Source organism: Triticum dicoccoides, chromosome 6A, assembly GCF_002162155.2.
Source record: "Triticum dicoccoides isolate Atlit2015 ecotype Zavitan chromosome 6A, WEW_v2.0, whole genome shotgun sequence".
Taxonomy (NCBI): Eukaryota; Viridiplantae; Streptophyta; class Magnoliopsida; order Poales; family Poaceae; genus Triticum; species Triticum dicoccoides.
The window spans coordinates 366249313-366263640 of record NC_041390.1 but is presented as its reverse complement, the minus strand read 5'-3'; positions in this window follow the sequence as shown (position 1 = coordinate 366263640).

Sequence of the window (14328 nt, the reverse complement as noted above, 5' to 3'; positions counted from 1 at the left end):
AGTAATAATAAATGGGCTGTAAAATGAAAAAAATACAGCAAACAGACAATTAGTTCCAAAATATTGTTTTCTTTTGGATTTTGATATTTTAAATTTCATTGTTTTTGTGCGGGTAAAATTTCATTGAATTTAAATTAAGGTATATTTAGATTTAAAATTAATTTCAATCTGGCTAGAAATTTCGGGCTGTATGCTGTTTGAGACAGATTTGGTGGCTAACTTGTGGGTCTACTAGGTTGACGTGTACTTTGGCTTTGTCAACTTAGTCCACAAATGATTCTAGCAGCAGTGACCGTTGGATGTTAATCCAGCGGCCGTGCTGCTTCTTCAATATCTGATCTTCTTGCTCCAGCCGCCCAAACCAGCTCTGGTGGGACTGCCTGCTCCCGCCTCCCGTGGCTGGCTGTGCTGCCGCACCGGCCGCACCGCCCCACCCTACTTCATTGCTGGCCAGGCCATTCCTCTACTCACCTACACCTCCTGTTATTTTCCGGCGATGGCAGCTGGACCAGTAAACCCTCGTACTCCCCACCGCGTGGGCAACCATTGTCGAGTCTTCCCCGGCTCCGTGCCTGTAGGATCGAAAGTATGTCTAGAGGGGGGGTGATTAGACTACTTGACCAAATAAAAACTTAACCTTTTCCCAATTTTAGTTCTTGGCAGATTTCGGCTAATTTAGGACAAGTCAAGCAATCATCACATGATTCAATCAAGCATGCAAAGAGTATATAGGCAGCGGAAAGTAAAGCATGCAACTTGCAAGAATGTAAAGGGAAGGGTTTGGAGAATTCAAACGCAATTGGAGACACGGATGTTTTTCCCGTGGTTCGGATAGGTGGTGCTATCCTACATCGACGTTGATGGAGACTTCAACCCACGAAGGGTAATGGTTGTGCGAGTCCACACAGGGCTCCACCCAAGGGTAACGGTTGCGCGAGTCCACACAGGGCTCCACCCACGAAGGGTCCACGAAGAAGCAACCACCCACAAAGGGTCCACGAAGAAGCAACCTTGTCTATCCCACCATGGCCATCGCCCACACAGGACTTGCCTCACTAGCGGTAGATCTTCACGAAGTAGGCGATCTCCTTGCCCTTACAAACTCCTTGGTTCAACTCCACAATCTTGTCGGAGGCTCCCAAGTGACACCTAGCCAATCTAGGAGACACCACTCTCCAAGAAGTAACAAATGGTGTGTAGGTAATGAACTCCTTGCTCTTGTGCTTCAAATGATAGTCTCCCCAACACTCAACTCTCTCTCATAGGATTTGGATTTGGTGGAAAGAAGATTTAAGTGGAAAGCAACTTGGGAAAGGCTAGAGATCAAGATTCATATGGTAGGAATGGAATATCTTGGTCTCAACACATGAGTAGGTGGTTCTCTCTCTCAGAACATATGAGTTGGAATGGTGTATGCGTTCTGATGGCTCTCTCTCCGAATGAAGAGGAGGTGGAGGGGTATATATAGCCTCCACACAAAATCCAACCATTACACACAGTTTTCCAATCTCGGTGGGACCGAATCAACAAACTCGGTCGGACCGAAAATGTAAACCTAGTGACCGTTAGAGATTTTCGGTGGCACTGACATGCAACTCGGTAGGACCGATATGGTTAGGGTTTGGGCATAACGTAATCTCGGTGAGACCAATTATACAAACTCGGTGAGACCGAATTTGGTAATTAGCTAACCAGAGAGTTGTTCAGGCAAACTCGATGGGACCGATTTGCTCTTTCGGTGAGATCGAGTGGAACTTGGTGAGACCGAAAAGTTACAAAGGGGAAACACTGAGTTTACATTGCAATCTCGGTGGGACCGATTCGCTTTTTCGGTGAGACCGAAAAGTTACGAAAGGGAAACAGAGAGTTTGCAATCCCATCTCGGTGAGACCGAGATCCTTATCGGTAGAACCGAATTGCTAGGGTTTGGCAGTGGCTAATGACAAGTGAAACTCGGTGGCGCCGGATAGGAAGAATCAGTAGGACCGAGTTTGGCTTAGGGTTTAGGTCATATGTGGATATGGGAAAGTAGTTGAGGGTTTTGGAGCATATCACTAAGCACATGAAGCAAGAGGCTCATTAAGCAACACCTCATCCCTCCTTGATAGTATTGGCTTTTCCTATGGACTCAATGTGATCTTGGATCACTAAAATATAAAATGAAGAGTCTTGAGCTTTTGAGCTTGAGCCAATCCTTTGTCCTTAGCATTTTAAGGGTTCCACTTTCACATCCATGCCATGCCAATCATTGAGCTTTCCTGAAATAATCATCTTGGAATAGCATTAGCTCAATGAGCTATATGTTGTTATGAATTACCAAAACCACCTAGGGATAGTTGCACTTTCAATCTCCCCCTTTTTAGTAATTGATGACAACATATAGATCAAAGCTTTGACAAATGATAATAAGCATGAAATATATCATCGCTTTGAGAAGTATGTGATAAGTAAGAGCTCCCCCTAAATTTGTGCATATTTAAAATTTGCTTTGGACTGCAAATGCACAAGGAGTTAGAGTCATGGGTTACTCTTCCATGTCACGTACATCTTGGTGGAGCGCTTAAAATGATAAGAATGAAATACATGCACTCATCACCAAGAATAGTGAGTGATCACATAAGATAGATAAGATAATAGCATTAAGCAAGCATTAAGTGTAGCTTATGATCAAACACATGATCATCAATGTCTCACAAGCATAGTATCTCAAGCACTCAAAAGCAAACAAGTTTGAAAAACCACCAAATAAAGCAAGAGAGAAAAGCAACACTCTCTCTCTCTCGAAGCCTATGATCTATACATCTTCTCCCCCTTTGGCAACAAGTTACCAAAAAGTTCCTAGAAAATGCATAGCACTAGATCGACACTCAGGCTTGATCTTCTGGTGGTGGTGGAGTCTGGATCACTCCAAGGACGAAGGCTTCGGTAGATGCTGAAGTAGACGCTGGAGTTGGAGCTGAAGTAGATGCTGGAGCTGGTGGAACTGAGGCTGTGGCTGGTGCTGAGGTGGTGGCTCTGGTGTCAGCAACTGGCACAGTAGATGACCTCGGGCCTCGTGGCACTCTGGCAAAGGCATGAGTGGTAGTCCTGCCTCTCCTCTCCTGCATGTCCTCCTAGAGCTGCTCCACTGCAGACTGAACTTCTGTTACTTTGACATCCAAGTCATAGAACTTCTGTTCCATGATTCTCTCTAGGCTCTGCTGATTTTGAGTGAGGGTGGCCAGACTTTGCTCAATCCTCAGCGTGGATGCAATCAAGTAACCAAGCTGCTCTTGTTTGGTCTTCAAGAAGTATTCAGATGCCTCCTCTTGAGTTGGCATCTTGGCAGCTTTCTCCTTCCTCGCCTTCTCCTTCTTTGCGTAAGCTTGTGCAGACGATGGCTCGTTCTTAGTCATGACAACTTGATTGTCCTCAAAATCTGGACGGATGGGCAAATGTTCCATGTCCAATAAATATATGCCCGTGCCCATCTTGGAGTTGATGAGCTCCTGAATTTGAGGGGCATATCCGCAACTCCTCTTCTGATCTGCTGCAGTCCTCTTGATTGTTTCCACTATGAGGCTCATCACCTTGAACTTCTGAGACATATCAAACACATGTAGCAAGTTGATAGCATGGCCTCTGATCATCTTGTGATCTCCAGACTTGGGCAGTAAGGTGTGCCTTAGTATCCAATTGATCGTAGGCAGACCTGACAGAAGATAATGCACTGAGCCAAACTTGAAAGTATCAAGTGCTTCATTTGGGATCTCCTTGTACATGTTGGACATTGAGTTGTGGTCCATCTTCTTCTTGGCATATATGTCCATGTCGTCATCATGCTCCTCTGGGGCATTAATTAACTTTGCCCATTCCTCAACAGTGGATTGGTACCTCGTACCCTCAGACATCCATGTGATCCTCCCATCTGGATAAAAATGTGCCGTGGAGTAGAACTGCATTATAAGCTCCTCATTCCACTTTGTGAGCTTCTTCCCAACAAAGTCAGCTACTCCACAAGCTATGAAGCTGTCTTCCACTCCAGGATAGTGCTCTTCGTTGTCCTTGATATATTGCCAATCAACCCATCGCATATCACAGACAATGGGCTTCTTATCTAGCAGCACTGTCTCATAAAAATCCTGCTGCTCCTTGGTGTGAAATCTGTAGTCCACGGCAGTCCTTCTCCTTGAAGCATACGAGTCTGCTTCTATCCACTTCCTCAGCCCTGAATCTCTCCTGAGCTTCATATCCTCAGCCACAGGATGAGCATCGTTGTGGTCTGGGATTTTGGGCTTTAGCTTTCTCAGGACATTCTCTTCCTCTTCTTCTGCAACAGTCTCAGGCACTGGGGCCTTGTTCTTCTCAGCTGCAGGAATGCTCCTTGTATTCCTCTTTGGTTTTGGCTTGGAGGCAGCTTTGGGCTTAGATGCAGTAGCCCCTGACCTTATGGCATCACCCATCAGCTTGGGTGCCTTGGGTGCTGGTGCAGCTACCTCTTCTTCCTCTTCCTCTTCCATGATGGAAGCTTTTCCTAGCACTCTGGCTACGGTCTTCTTGACCCTTTCCTTCCTCTTCTTGCCTTCTGCAGCAACTGGTTCTTGGGGAGTGGGCTTCTCAGTTGAGGCTCTTGCCTTTGACATGGGATGCCTGCCTGCTGGCCTTTTGATTTTCAGCCCTGGCTTTGTGCCTTGAGCTGGCTCAACTCTGTTGGAAGTGGCCTCTTCCTCTGCCACATAGTCCTCATCTTCGGAATCTAAAGTTCTCTTCTTCCTCTGTCTCGTGGCAGCCTTTGGCAAGTTGCTAGGGGTGCTCCTGCTGCCCTCATCTGAAGAACTTGAGGGACTAGTGCCCTCACTCATGTGCATCTGCTGCTCTGACATGTTTTGGCTATCACTTTGATCAGACATGCTGCAAACTGAATGCTGACCCTGTGAACAGATTATAGATAAGGTAGAAAGGATGAGCATCACAAAATACAGAGATTTTTGCAAAAGAATGATCCAAAAACTTAGTTTTAGTTTCCCACTAAAATCATCTCGGATCTACCGATTTTTAAACTCGGTGATACCGAAGCAGTTTTGGAACCTAAACTAGTGAACTCGGTAGGACCGAGTCACAGTTCGGTGGCACCGAGACTGCTAGGGTTTCACAGAGTTCCAAAATCGGTCACACCGATAAGTAATTCTTGGTCAGACCGAGTCTCACTTGTGCAATGGCATAAGCCAAATCGGTGGGACCGAGTTTTTCAACTCGGTGGGTCCGAGATGGTTTCGGCGGAGACCTAAACCTAGAATTTTCGAATCAAACCTAATCTATGAGCGTTTTGACTGGATAGGAGTGTTTCAATCGTGGCAAGAATCATGAAGTCACAATGTGCTAGGAATCAGATTGGAGAATAGCACAAAGATCAAGTCCATACCCTAGTTCGGCGGGGACTTGCTACGGCGGCAACGGCGGGGCAGAATTCCCATTGACGGCGACGGAGACCAGCGACTGGAGGCGGCTGGCGGCGAGAAGACGATCCGGAGACCACGAGGGCAGAGCAGGCTATCGCGCGGGCGAAGGGATTCGGAGAAATTTCCAAAATTTTGCCCGTGACTATATATAGCCCGACCTTGTCGGTGTGACCGAGTGGAACAACTCGGTGGCACCGAGATTCATAACTACAAGCAGTTACTGAAACTCAGTGTGACCGAAAGGTTCAAATCAGTTGCACCGAGATCGAAAACCTAGATCAACTTAATGATCTCGGTAGGACCGAAAGTGGAGTATCGGTCAGACCGAGAATCATAAAGAGGTTTTGGAAGTTTAAGTCTATGACGAATCGGGGACTCCGAGCGCCCCTCACACAGAGTGGTTCGAATCTGACTTGATCAAATTTTGTGATGCAGCATGAATAGAGTTTGAGACGAGAAAAGCATAGATAGCTAGAGGAGGTTCTTAGGCATTCTTGTCCATCCACTTGGCAAAAAGAAATAAAGCCGAACAATCAAAGCAACAAGTGGATGTCCTCGAATGAGTAAAATATGCATCCAGCATGCTCACACAATAAGATGGCAAATGAAATATGTGACAAGGCATGCACAACCAATTCTAGCATCTATCAAGCAATTTGCGATGACTAGGTCATCTATATATGAGTATATTGACTTAGGAGTCAAGTGAGAACACTTGATCATAGGTCATACTCATCGTTTAAGCTCAAGTGGGGTTACCACTTTTACATAAAGCATTGTTGTGTTCACATCTTTAGAGTTGCTTTAGCTCAAGTCTTAGAGTAAAGCTCCCCCTAGATGTGATATCCCCCCTAAGAGGGATGAACTAACCTTGGGTTTTGTCGATGATGACTTCATGTAGATATTGAAGATGTGGATGCTCAATGTTGATGTAGATCTCTTGGAGCTATCCATTTGACTGAATTGCATTTTCAATACCTACATGGGTTAGTCCCACAAGGAACAAACAAGGATATCCATAGACATAGAGTGATGGACACACAAGATGATGTCCATGAAAACTTTTGGGTTACCTTGTCCCTTGTCTTACCAACAAGAGGGTTTGTGACTCCTGGAACTAGTGCAAGATGTGGAAGTTGATTGCACTTGTTCTTGCCAAAATGATAAGAGTGAAGTATGTTGGCGGAGTCACCATCGAGAACTCTCTAGTTCTTCTTCTTTTGGATCCACACCATCTTGATGGGAATCCTTGGAGTTGTAGTCGTACTTGATGAAGTGGAACTTGAAGTAGTCTTGGGAATCCACTTGACTAAGGTCTTTGGAGTTTCTTCAAATGCATCAATTTCCTCTTGAAGCTTGTCCTTGCCTTTTTGCTTGTAGTCTTGTGGTGGAAGATCATCTTGAGCTTGTGTCCCCTTGAAAGAAGTATCATACATCTCTTGTTGAGGAATAAACTTTGTCTTGGGGTATTGATATTCTTCCCACTCAACTCCATTGGCATTGAACTTTCGTTCAAAACCAACACCTTGATTCTTTCGGTGCATTCCTTGCTTGCGCACAATTTCCTCGAATTGCTTACTCCCGGCAAGGCTTTTGTACACTCCTTTCTCTATAATTCCCTTCAATAAACTATTTTCTTGCTCAAGTGTAACTTGGCTAAGAGAATCATTAGTGGAATCAAGAGAACTACTAGAAGCAACAATATTGGATTTAACATGATCATTGTCACTGCTAGAGGAAGAATCTTTCTTGTTACTAGACTTGACTTGAGGCATGTAAGTGGATAAGAGTAAACGCTTGGCAATGTAAGAAGAACTTTTCTTGCGGAGATCATCATTGATTGCTTTTAAGAACTCATGCTCTTGCTCAAGATTGAGCTTCTCAAGGCGTAATTTCTCATGAGCTCTTAAAAGTTCTCGATGATCTTCGAAGATGGTTTCATGAGCTAACTTAAGAGTGTTTAGTTCTTTAGTTAGGGCCTCAATCTTCTCCTTATCATTGTCATTCGTTTTATCTTGATTATCATGTTTAATTGACATTTCATCATAGTATTCATCACTAGAGTTGTCAATAAGCAAATCATCACCTAACAAGTCATCTTCATCACTATTGAAATCAACATACTCGGGGTGTGTTACCTTAGGACCTTTGGCCATGAAGCATCTTCCAATTCCTTCATTTGGTGAGTCAAATATGTTGTAGGAGTTGGTTGACACAAGTGCTAGACCGGCAACACCTTCATCTTGAGTATCTTCGGAGTCGGAGTGATAACTTCTTTCGGAGTGGCTGTCGGAGTCGGAGCCGGATACCCATTCACCAACATGAGCTTGATGTCTTCGTCTTGTATAGCTCCTTGATGATTTTTCCTTCCTTTCCGAATCCTTGCTTCTCCGTGAGTATCTTCGTTCATAACGATCATTTCTACTCCTTCTCTCTCTTGGTGGTGATCCTTTGCTTCTTCTTTTTGGAGAATCTTCTCTTCTCTTGTAGGGAGCCGTACACTCATTGGAATAGTGTCCGGGTCTTCCACAATTGTAGCAGTTTCGCTCTCGACTAGAAGATCTTTTTTCATTGTAGGACCATGACTTGAAGCTTCTATCTTTGCTTCTACTCTTGTAGAACTTGTTGAAGTTCTTCACCATTAAGCTCAGTTCTTCATTGAAGTCTTGTTTCTCACTTGATGATGTAGGGGCTTCACATGAGGCTTTATAGGCACCACTTGATTTGTTGTGAAGTTCCTCTTTATCCTTAAGTGACATCTCATGAGCAACAATTCTTCCAATCACCTCCGTTGGCTTGAGATCTTTGTAATTGGGCATCATTTGGATCAATGTGCACACGGTATCATATTTTCCATCCAAGGCTCTTAGAATCTTCTTGATGATGAATCTATCGGTCATCTCTTCACTTCCTAAGCCGGCAATCTCATTTGTGATGAGAGCAAGCCTAGAGTACATTTCAGCAACACCTTCACTATCCTTCATCTTGAACTTGTCAAGTTGGCTTTGAAGCACATCCAACTTGGATTCCTTGACGGAGTCGGTACCTTCGTGCATATCAATCAAAGTGTCCCAAATTTCCTTTGCATTCTCAAGACGGCTGATTTTGTTGAATTCTTCGGGGCACAATCCATTGAAGAGAATATCACAAGCTTGAGCATTGTATTGCAACATCTTCAACTCATCCGCGGTAGCTTCACGGTTTGGTTCTCTCCCATCAAAAAAGTCACCTTGCAAACCAACACACACAATAGCCCAAACGGCGGGGTTATGTCCAAGAATATGCATTTTCATTTTATGCTTCCAACTAGCAAAATTAGTACCATCAAAGTAAGGACCTCTACGGTGATAATTTCCCTCGCCATACTCTCCTAGGTTGTGAAACCAAGGCTATGACCACCAAAAGCTATGGAGATCAAAGCAAATGGAGACCAAAGCTCTGATACCACTTGTAGGATCGAAAGTATGTCTAGAGGGGGGTGATTAGACTACTTGACCAAATAAAAACTTAACCTTTTCCCAATTTTAGTTCTTGGCAGATTTTAGCTAATTTAGGACAAGTCAAGCAATCATCACATGATTCAAGCAAGCATGCAAAGAGTATATAGGCAGCGGAAAGTAAAGCATGCAACTTGCAAGAATGTAAAGGGAAGGGTTTGGAGAATTCAAACGCAATTGGAGACACGGATGTTTTTCCCGTGGTTCGGATAGGTGGTGCTATCCTACATCAACGTTGATGGAGACTTCAACCCACGAAGGGTAACGGTTGCGCAAGTCCACACACGGCTCCACCCAAGGGTAACGGTTGCGCGAGTCCACACAGGGCTCCACCCACGAAGGGTCCACGAAGAAGCAACCACCCACAAAGGGTCCACGAAGAAGCAACCTTGTCTATCCCACCATGGCCATCGCCCACACAGGACTTTCCTCACTAGCGGTAGATCTTCATGAAGTAGGCGATCTCCTTGCCCTTACAAACTCCTTGGTTCAACTCCACAATCTTGTCGGAGGCTCCCAAGTGACACCTAGCCAATCTAGGAGACACCACTCTCCAAGAAGTAACAAATGGTGTGTAGGTAATGAACTCCTTGCTCTTGTGCTTCAAATGATAGTCTCCCCAACACTCAACTCTCTCTCATAGGATTTGGATTTGGTGGAAAGAAGATTTAAGTGGAAAGCAACTTGGGAAAGGCTAGATATCAAGATTCATATGGTAGGAATGGAATATCTTGGTCTCAACACATGAGTAGGTGGTTCTCTCTCTCAGAACATATGAGTTGGAATGGTGTATGCGTTCTGATGGCTCTCTCTCCGAATGAAGAGGAGGTGGAGGGTTATGTATAGCCTCCACACAAAATCCAACCATTACACACAGTTTTCCAATCTCGGTGGGACCGAATCAACAAACTCGGTCGGACCGAAAATGTAAACCTAGTGACCGTTAGAGATATTTGGTGGGACTGACATGCAACTCGGTAGGACCGATATGGTTAGGGTTTGGGCATAACATAATCTCGGTGAGACCGATTACACAAACTCGGTGAGACCGAATTTGGTAATTAGCTAAGCAGAGAGTTGGTCAGGCAAACTCGGTGGGACCGATTTGCTCTTTCGGTGAGACCGAAAAGTTACAAAGGGGAAACACTGAGTTTACATTGCAATCTCGGTGGGACCGATTCGCTCTTTCAGTGAGACCGAAAAGTTACGAAAGGGAAACAGAGAGTTTGCAATCCCATCTCGGTGAGACCGAGATCCTTATCGGTAGAACCGAATTGCTAGGGTTTGGCAGTGGCTAATGACAAGTGAAACTCGGTGGCGCCGGATAGGAAGAATCGGTAGGACCGAGTTTGGCTTAGGGTTTAGGTCATATGTGGATATGGGAAAGTAGTTGAGGGTTTTGGAGCATATCACTAAGCACATGAAGCAAGAGGCTCATTAAGCAACACCTCATCCCTCCTTGATAGTATTGGCTTTTCCTATGGACTCAATGTGATCTTGGATCACTAAAATATAAAATGAAGAGTCTTGAGCTTTTGAGCTTGAGCCAATCCTTTGTCCTTAGCATTTTGAGGGTTCCACTTTCACATCCATGCCATGCCAATCATTGAGCTTCCTGAAATAATCATCTTGGAATAGCATTAGCTCAATGAGTTGTATGTTGTTATGAATTACCAAAACCACCTAGGGATAGTTGCACTTTCAATGTCGTTCCCTTCCTAGGCCTCTCCATCGTCCACCGCCATGGTGCTCTAGGCGCGGCCTGGTCAACTTGGTCAACGAACGACATCCATCGGCCGTGGACTGTACGCGCAAAATAATGATTCCTCCACCTGACAGCTGGGACCCACCGGAAGGGCCTCTGTGTTTCGCGAAAAAATGTTCCCCCCGCTGACATGTCGGACCCACCAGCTATATCTTCGCACGCAAGGAAGTGCCTCCTTATTACGCACAAAAAAATGAATACCCCCTGCTAGCTGGGACCAACCATAGTGGGAGCATGACTTTTGGGCCAACAAAGTTGACGTGGACGGAGGGCTTTGTCAACTTAGTCAATACGAACGATTTTAGCTCCAATGACTGTACGATCTCCATCCAACGGCCGTAGTGCTTCTTCAACCTCTGGTCTTCTTGCTCCAGCCGCCCAAAGCAGCGCCGGTCGTGCCGCATGCTCCTGCCTCCCGTGGCCGACTGTGCTGCCGCGGAGGCCTCACCGCCCCCTACTATTCCCACCGCTGGCCAGGCCCTGCGGCGACGGCAGCCTCACACCGCAGCCGAATCAGTGAACCCTCGTACTCCTCTCCACGTGGGCTTCCACTGTCGCGTCTTCCCTGGCTCCGCGTCGTCCCCTTCCTAAGCCTCACCATCGTCCACCGCCGTGGTGCTCTCGGCATGGCGTGGTCAACGTGGTCAAGGAACGACTTCCATTAGAAGAGTACTGTACGTGGAGAGGCAGACAGCTGGGTCCACGACCACATCCCAGTTTTTTTGTGATTTGCCAAGTAAGTCGCTTTGTCAGGCATGTTCGGCTGCAAATCTTTCAAGACGAGGAGAGCTTTCATTCGGCAGGCCAAGAAAATGGCCCATCAGTAATGAGAAATGGGTTGTACATTTTTAAAACACATCAAACCAGCAATTAGTTTCGAATATCTTTTTTTCATTTCAAGATTTTAAATTACATTAATTTTTATGCGTGGAGAATTTGTTGGATTTTATATTGATATACATTTATTTTTAAAATCAGTTTGAATGTGAGTCGAAATTTTGGGATTAAAAACAGTTCGGACCGCACCGAAATATGCAAAATTTCGTATAATTTTTTAACTGTGGCCACAATTTGGGCTGTAATGCTAACAAAAAGAATATGGGCTCCAAAAAAACCTTAAGAATTAGAAAATGGGCTGAAAATGATTAGAAATAATGGTAGATGGGTTGTATGTTGTTTTCCATAGATTAGAGGCTTTCCTAAAAAAAGGTTGACGCACAAGCAGTGACTGTCGGATGTCCATCCAACGGCCGCCGTGCTTCTTCAATCTCTGCTCTTCCTACTCCAGCCGCTCAAACAAGCGCCGGCGGGACTGCCTGCTCCCTCCTCCTCGCGGCCGGTTGTGCTGCCGCGCAGGCCTCACCGCCCCACCATACCCCTATCGCTGGCCTAGCCATCCCTCTACTCACCCACACCTACTGTTATTCTCCGGCGACGGCAGACGAACCAGAAAACCCTCTTACAGTCGTACTCCCCTCCGCGTGGGAAACAACTGCCGAGTCTTCCCTGCCTCCGTGTCGTTCCCTTCCTAGGCCTCGCCGTCGTCCACCGCCCTGGTGCTCTCGGCGTGGCCTGGTCAATGTGGTGAACGACCGACATGCATCTAAAGTGGACTGTATGTGGAGAGGCCGACAGCTGGGTCCACGGCCGCACGCAAGGAAATGCCTCCTTATTACGCGCAAAATAATGATTCCTCCACCTGACATCAGGGACCCACCGAAAGGGCCTCTGTATTTCGCGAAAAAAAAGGTTACCGCCGCTGACAGCTCGGACCCACCAGCTATATCTTCGCACGCAAGGAAGTGCCTCCTTATTACGCACAAAAAAATGAATACTCCCCCTGTTACCTAGGACCCAGTATAGTGGCAGGCTGACTTGTGGGCCTACTAAGTTGACGAGGACGGAGGGCTTTGTCAACTTAGTCAATATGCACGATTCTAGCTCGAGTGACCGTACGATGTCCATCCAACAGTCGTAGTGCTTCTTCAACCTCTAGTCTTCTTGCTCCAGCCGCCCAAACCAGCGTCGGTTGTGCCTCGTGCTCCTGCCTCCCTTGGCCGGCTGCGATGCGGCGGAGGCCTCACCGCCCACTACTACTCCCACCGCTGGCCAGGCCATCCCTCTACTCACCCACACCCCCTGTTACTCTGCGGCGACGGCAGCCTCACACCGCAGCGAACCAGTGCCCTCGTACTCCTCTACGTGTGGGCATCCACTGTCACGTCTTCCCCGGCTTCGCGTCGTCCCCTTCCTAGGCCTCGCCGTCGTCCACCTCCCTGGTGCTCTCGGCGCAACGTGGTCAACGTGGTCAAGGAACGGCTTCCATCAGACGTGGACTGTACGTTGAGAGGCTGACAGCTAGGTCCACAGCCGCAGCAAGGAAGTGCCTCCTTATTACGTGCAAAATAATTATTCCTCCACCTGACAGCGGGGACCCACCGGACAGGCCACCGTATTTCGCCCCCCTGACTGCTGGGACCCACCAGCTACATCTTCGCATGCAAGGAAGTGCCTGATAGTCGGGACCCACCTGGTCGAAGCGTACGTAGCGTTGTCATTCTGGTCGCGAACGTGTACGTACATATATACTGGTGGATGTAGAGGCGTGCACGTGTCGTAGTAGAGGCGGCCATGGTGCAAGAAAGAAAATACGGCCACGTATGTGTACATATGGGTGGGGTCTCGAACGCCTATTTGCGCATACGTACGGCGAGGGCTCATTGACATGGCTGGATCGGAACAGAGAAATAGCGTCGTTGTCGTGTTCATGGGGAGGCAACGGAATGCATCGTGTTCATGGGGAGGCAACAGAATGCGTCGTGTTCATGGGGAGGCAACAGAATGCGTCGTGTTCATGGGGAGGCAACGGAACGCGTGGGAGCCAACCGGCTGGGTCAGAACGGAATGTGTGGTCGTGTTCATCGGGAGGGCTTAGACGGAACAGGCGATGGAAACGAGGTCTAGCGTACCGCACAACGGAGGAAACGGACCTCCTACATTCGGAATGGGGTCCTGTTGATCGGGAGGGGTCTAGCGTACCGCAAAACGGAGGAAACGGACCTCCTACAGTCGAAACGGGGGTCCTGTTCATCGGGAGGGGTGCGGCGTACCGCAAAACGGACGAAACGGACCTCCTACGGTCGAAACGGGGGTCCTGTTCATCGGGAGGGGTCTGGCGTACCGCAAAACGGGACTCCACGGGATACTGTTCATCTCCACCGTCGACCCCTCCCGCCTCCACGAGCTACTGTTCATCCACCGTCGACCTCCTCCAGCCTCCAGCAGCGACTGTTCATCCACCGTCGACCTCCTCCAGCCTCCAGCTGCGACTGTTCATCCACGGGCTCCTGTTCATCCAGCCTCCACCGCGCGCTACTCCACCGGCTACTGTTCAACTAGCCCTCTCCACGGGCTCCTGTTCAACCACCCCTCCACGGGCTACTGTTCATCCTGCCCTCCACCGTCTACTGTTCATCCTGCCCTCCACGGGGTGGTCTTGTTCATCCAGCCCTCCACAGGGTACTATTCATCCAGCCCCAACCGGCTCGATCGATCAGGGTCATGTTCATCCAGAGGCAACACCACGGGGTCCTGTTCATCCACCACCACCGGGAACTATTCATCCAAC